We start from the raw sequence: 7,143 nt of genomic DNA, 5'->3' as shown, positions 1-7,143 counted from the left end.
CTTTTGCCCGCCTGGAATTCAAACTGTCCCCTCCCTCGCACATCCAGGTCATCTGAGGCAGCAAAAGGCTTGAGGCACAGGCTCTACGAATCAATGCGTCCCTCAGTTCTCTTAAATTTACAGTTACCCCGTTCTCCTCTTCCTCTGCAAAGCTGGAACCAGCTAGGCGATGGGTTAGATGGATAGATAGACATAGAGATTACGTAAGTTTGAAAGGGGCTTTCATAGCTTCCTTTGCTCTGGGAGGTGGCATCAGTATACAAAAGGACAGTGTGTGGCCCGAGAACTCCCCAGTGCAGTCAGTGACAGAGCCCCAGGACCACAGCCTTCAAGAGTTCTAAATCCACTGCTTTTTCCACCACTTCACAGATGTCTTAGAAAGAGCTAAAGGAGGTAACCAGCTGGGCCTGATGCTAGCTGGATCATTTCCGAATGACCAGGCCCTGGTTCACCACAGTCACTCTTAAATTAGTGAGCAATTGCCCTCAGTGAGTAAGCCCTCCGGCAAGCACAGAGCATTTTGCCTGGGGAAATGTTTAAGATTGAGCACATATTTTGTGCTGGGCCCTGGGGAAGATACACATCACATCTTAGTTTAAAGGTCCCTTCCCCAAAGAGACAGGTTGGACTGTAAAGCACCCTGTATTTCCTAGAGGAGAGCATTAGGCACACTTTGTTGTGTCATTTTTTGTTTGTCTGCCTTCTTGAGAGTCTGTAGCACTGTTTTGTTCACCATTGTGTCTGCAGTGCTAACACATGGTGGCTTCTTAGTAAATGTCAAATGATGAAATGCATGAATCCAGTGTCTGCCCTTCAGGTCTGTACCCAAAGTCTGTTGGGAGAGGTAGAGATGAAAATAGAGATGCAGGTTTATATAAAGCTTTGGGACAAGAAGGAAGAAGCACATAAATGTCTGGAGAGGTCCCCGAAGCCTGCATGGAGGAGGCAGTATCTGCTAAACTTTGGAATTGTCCTTCATTGAATTAGCAAAGAGGAAGTTATCACACCAAAGTCACCCTACGAGCTTTGCCTGAGAGGGAGAGGGACTGATTGTTTAAGAGCCGACCAGGACAGGAACACAGATGCTACTCTCTTCCATGTGGTCATCTGGAGAAGCCGCATTTTCCAGGGACCCTGGCTTTCTTCAGACATCTTTGGAATGCTCTTTGTGGAAATGCGTTTTGAGCTTACAGCACGTTCTTTTGAACTCCCAGCACAGGAACATCTCGTTCCTTCAGGGATTTGATATTTGGGAACAGCTAGAAGTCATTTTGGATGCAGGTCTAGAGGATGAGGAAGACCATCATGCTGCATGATAGTTGCTGTTGAAATTTGGGGGGAGGTGTTTGTTTGTTTACATAGGGCAGCGGTTCTTATCCTGGAGTGTGTGGAAGTTTTGAGTGTATATGTAATTTCCTGAGGGACCATGTCTTTAGCTTTTATCAGATTCCCCAACAACTCCATGATTCAACAAGGATTAACCACCACAGCTGTAGAGTTATGAGATCATTTCTTCTCTGGCTTGTAAGCTGGCTTTGAAGGATTGTCACGTGGTAGGAGAGCAGAGGGCAGATTTCAGCTTCTCCTGTAACTTGATGTGTGGTCTCAGTGGGTTCCAAAGCTCCCAGAGCCTCAGCGTCCCCAGATCCAAAGTGAAAGGAAGAACTGGGTAGAAGGGGAGGGAGGGGTATCCAGAGTCCTTGCTCTGTGACTCTATGAAATTCCAACAGAGGAATTCTACAAGTGTCCTTGAACAAGAGCAGCATCCCTGGACTAGGCATGTAATGCAACCTTCTCAGGTGATTCCTTCAAATGACAGCCCTAATTTGGATGTATGTTAGTGCTTGTGCTTGTTCAAAGAAATCAGCCTCCTGATGTCAGAACCAGGGATCTGGTGACATCAAACAGGCCAAATCAGAGAGGGAAGGTGGAGGCTCAGAAACCAGCAAGACTCGCTGAGAACAATACAAATGGTCAGGGAAGGGCTCATCAAGAGGGGGGAGCTTGGAAAGAGGGAAGAGGGTGCTGGCGCATCACACTGCCAGGGGCAGGAATCAGCCCAGACAAGGCAGCACAGAAGGCCAGAAACAAGGATTCTGCCTTAAGAGTGAAGGTTCTGGTAGAGGACTCAATCTCCAGAAGGGCCAGTGGGAGTAAACAGAATTCAAGCAAGACAATTATTTGGCAGACACTGAATCTCAGGCAGCAGGAGCCCCATTCTAGGAACAGGGTGACCTGAGACTAGGCCAGGAGCTTTGGCCCTCAGGATTGGTTCCAAAGCCTGCAGCTAAAGACTCTGACTCCAGCTGTGGGGGCAGAGACCCTGGGGGCCAACTGGAGCCAGGGAAGAGCTGAGGAGCCAGTCACTGGGAGTCACCACCAGCCATAGGTCTATTCTTCCCTCCCACCTTCCCTCACTCTCTCCCCCTTTGCTTCCCTCCCTCCTTCCTTCCTTCCCTTCTCTCTCTTCCTAGTCTGTGTGAGAGGGAAGAGACTGAAAAAAAAACTACATGATGCTCCCCCACCTCAAGGAGCTTGCAGACTTGAGATAAAGATTTCCCACTTAGAAGTAAATGACTAAGTGCTTAATCAGGTGGTAGAAAGTAAAAATTCTACAGGGCAAAAAAGGTGAAATTACTGTGTGTGGTGGGATGGGGGTCAACAGTTATTTCCTGCTTTTCACATTCCTCAGAGAGAAGGGAATTTCCATGTCACTCCCCCGAAAGGGAAAAGTATGGAGGAACTCTCTGGGCTTCTCCTCGCCCCAAGGAAAGGGGTGACTTACCTGACCCATGAATCAGATGCCCCTGCCTTTTCTCTCTCTGTGTCCTTTCAGAGCCAGCCTGGCCACAGGACACTTGCATTCTGGTCTGCCCTGTGGTGAACATGGCCAGGCAGGCTTTGCCCTGCACGGGGAAGCCCGCAGTTTTACAGGGTAAGCAAAGATCAGGAGGGGCATTTCAGGAAATCCATTTGGCTGCAGGTCAAGCCACACTGTTCAGGTCAACCTGATCAATAAATAAAGCTGATATTTTGATCTCTAATGGTCTGCCTCCTGGTCTTACCTCTCATTTAATTCGAAACTCAGAAGGAGAAAAGAGAGATGTTCCTTTTTGGCCTCCCCAGCCCCCAACACAGGGAGAAGGCCTTGATGTGGGTCAGTCTGGAAGGAGGAGCTGGACCTAGTGGTCACACCTGCATTGGAGCCTCAGGGCCCTTTTTGTCACAGGGCCCTCAAGCCATGTAGCAGGCCGTAAAAACAAGTTTGATCTGGAGGCCGTAAAAACAAGTTTGGTCTCCTAACTTCAAACAAACTCTGAATACCCAAGACCCATCCTTGAAACAGAGAAAGGAGTGGATGGAGGACATCCCTGCTATGTTAATTTATACAATTTATACAATAGAACTGACGTTAGAAACACAGGAAAAGCTGCTTCCATAGGCTTTCACTACTCTTCAATTATATATGTGTGAGCCTTCTGCCTTTGGCTCAAGCTATTTTCTCTTTCTGGAATGCCTGCTCTCCATTCTTTGCACCTATCAAAATCCAAGAAGAGGGAACATCTTCCTGAAGAATACTGTTTCTTCCTAATTAAATGCTTTTATCTTTCTGGTCTCCTAACAAGTTTCAACACATCTTTGAAGAGTCTCAGACACCTGCTCCACTGTGAACCTTTCCCTGACGTTCCCTCCATGCCCTTCTGAGCTCAGTTATTCACCAGGTCCTCTGAGCAGTCATTTGCACCTTGACATTCCATTCTTTCAGCTGCAGGCCTTATAAGCCCTCCACAATCTGTCCTCTATCTATAAAACATCTCTACTCTTGCTTCTTATTCCAGCCATGTCGTACAACCTGCCTCAAATACTCTTCTGCCCACCTCTCTACAACTACCTGGCAAAGTCCTTCATCCTCTAATATCCCCACCATTGTGCTCCCCTTAGAAGCCTTCCCTGACGCCAGAAACAATTAACTGCCCCTTCACTCTCCACCTTGTGACTTTGCAATTTTTAACATACCTATCATAGCACCTAACACACTGTATTGAAATTTTTGTTTATATATGTATTGCCTGAACTGTACTATGGGTTCTTTTGCCACAGGGACCATGTTTATTTCATCCTTGAGCTTGGGACTTAACAGACACTCAATAAATGTTGAATAAATGAATGAATGGATGAATGATATAGTTTGTTTACATGTCCCTCCCACTTTATTATTAAGTCTTCGAGGTTAGGAATATTGGCTCATTTCTTTCTTGTTCTTAATAGCTAGCTTAGTGCCTGGCATATAATAGGCAGCCAATAAATATTTTTCATTGAATGAACGGAGGGATGAATGAATAAAGTCTTTTGTTATCTCTCCAACCTGATACATCCTTTCCCTCCTTTGAAACCTTGAGCACTTTCCTTGTGTTTCTCCTGTGGCATTTTCTTTAGCTTGTACTTATCTCAGCGTCTAATCTCCCCCACTCAATGGTCAGCTCCTTGAGGGCAGGAGTTGAGCCTTAGTTTCCTTGGTGTCCCCTGCAGTGTCTACCACAGTGCCAGGCAAAGTTGAGCTTTTCTGAGAAAGATGAAAGTACCTGTCATTCAGAGTCCCTGTTCCAGCAAGGAGATGCCCAAGCACATGAGCTACACGTATTAATCTCCTAACCCACCACTTTACCTCATGCATGCTTCATGTTGCCAACTCCTGGGCGATAGGAACGCGGAGGTAAAAAGCCATGTTGTTTCATATTTGTGTTAGCTGTAATACTCTGTACAACTAGGTGCCCAGTAAATATAATTCTCAGATTAATAAAGGATATGAAGCTCGTCAACAATGAATGAGCCCAAAGATACAAAAGAGCAGTTGAAAGATGAAAATCACATCAGCCGATAAGGAGAAGTGGAAAGGCAGATTGGTGCATTCCCCCTCAGGGTAACAGTGGAAAATGAATTGAAACGCATGTTTTTCTCCATAAAAGACAGAGTGCAATGTATGCATTTCAACTTCGAAATGTCTAATTCCCTCTAATATGGCCATTGCTAAATAGAGAAGAGCAATCCTCAAGATCAGAATCTGGGGCCGGCCCCATGGCTTAGCGGTTGAGTGCGCGCGCTCTGCTGCTGGCAGTCCGGGTTCAGATCCCAGGCACGCACCGATGCACCACTTCTCCAGCCATGCTGAGGTCACGTCCCACATACAGCAGCTAGAAGGATGTGCAGCTATGACATACAACTGTCTACTAGGGCTTTGGGGGAACAAATAAATAAATTAAAAATTAAAAAAAAAAAAGGATCAGAATCTGTTCACAGGGGCCGGCCCCGTGGCTCAGCGGTTAAGTGCGCGCGCTCCGCTGCTGGCGGCCCGGGTTCAGATCCTGGGCGCGCACCGACGCACCGCTTCTCCGGCCACGCTGAGGCCGCGTCCCACATACATCAACTAGAAGGATGTGCAACTATGACATACAACTATCTACTGGGGCTTTGGGGGAAAAAAAATAAATAAATAAAATCTTTAAAAAAAAAAAAAAAAGAATCTGTTCACAGTTGTGGGGATTTTTCATCTGTTTGCTTTTTGTGCAGGCATTCACTCCTCTTCCTTCCTCTCGTTCTTTTTCTTTCTTTCAACACATCTTTATTTGAGCATTAACTATGTGCTAGGTACTCATTCTTCTAAGTGCTTTATACTCATAATTTCTCATAACCCTCATGACAACTCTATGATGTAGGTATTAGTGTCTTCACTTAACATGTGACAAAACTGGGGCTCAAATTCAGGAAGTTACCTAAGGCCTCACAGCCAGTAAGTGCTGGGATTATAATTTGAACCCAGGTCTCATAAACTGAAATTTATACGTTGTTGCTTAATTTCTACATTATAACGCCTCTCTCTACAGTTAAATACTTCTGCTCTCACACAGTTTACAGACAATTGGAAAGACAGATAGGATTAAGTACAGGGTCAGAGGTTACAAAGGATAACACCGGAACACAGAGAAGGCCATCTATGTAGAGAGGAGAGTAGGGGGATCAGCAACGGCTTCTCAGGGGAGGGGGAACTTGAATTGAGATCTGAAGGAAAAGTAGGAGTTCACTAGATCAACACAGGGGCATCATCTGGACAGAGGTACAGCAAGTGCAAAGGCCTAGAGGGTACGAAGCAGCCCAACACATTGAAGGAACTGTAAGTATTTCTTTGAGTAAACATCTTAGTCACTGTTTTCAAAGTCTTTTTTTTTTTATAGCTCACAGTGGCTAATTGTCTTTGCTTTCGTCTAAAAGTGCTGAAGTGTAAGGGTGAGTGGTCATTGAAATGAATTAGGGTTTTCATGTTGATTTCAAATGCTCTTGAGGGGACCAGTGCATTCTGATGTCCAAATAACATAGTGAGTGGTCAATGCCATGTGCCCTGCTGTTCAGTGAAATCAGGTAGCTGTGAAAGTGCGCTAGGATCCTTTAGGGACTGAAAAGTCCAAAATGGTGAAGACTTATGCTATGCTTTTTACAAAGGCAATTTATCATTTCCACAGGATATATAAATGTAAATCATTTTATTCTTATGTTGGTCATGAAATCTAAAGTCAATTTAAAAAGAAATTATTTCACTAGTCACCCCAAACATTCAAATGATACTAAAATCTAAGGTGGTGGGTTCGTGGGGATCCATTATACTATTCTCTTTAATTTTTTAAAATTTTGTTTGAAATTTTCCATAATAGTTTAAAAAGAAATTTCAATAGACTTTATTTTTTAGAGAAGTTTTAGGTTCACAGCAAAACTGAATTGAAAGTACAGAGTTCTCATACACTCCCTGCCCACCCCCAACACATACCCTCTCCCACTATCAACATCCTGCACCATAATGGGTTTTTTCTTAATCTAATCTTTAAATCAGATATAGATTATAGGTGCTTTGTTTATTTAGCAAATATATAGTGAGTATTTCACCATTTAATTGGCATTTTGCTAGGTTTTAGAGCTATAACAGTGAGCAAAATAGACATAGTTTCTCCCCTTAGTTGTTTATAGTCCAGTAGGAGAGAGGGCCATTAAAGAAATAATTTTACAAAAAACTAGTTACAACTTGTGATGAAGAAAAGCAGAGGATGCTACAAGTATGTGTACTAGGAGAACTCCCTTAGTATGGGTGATCAAGGA

The sequence above is a fragment of the Ceratotherium simum genome, chromosome 29 (genome assembly GCF_057802395.1).
Source record: "Ceratotherium simum simum isolate JZ-2026a chromosome 29, ASM5780239v1, whole genome shotgun sequence".
Lineage (NCBI taxonomy): Eukaryota > Metazoa > Chordata > Mammalia > Perissodactyla > Rhinocerotidae > Ceratotherium > Ceratotherium simum.
This window is presented reverse-complemented; position numbering follows the sequence as displayed.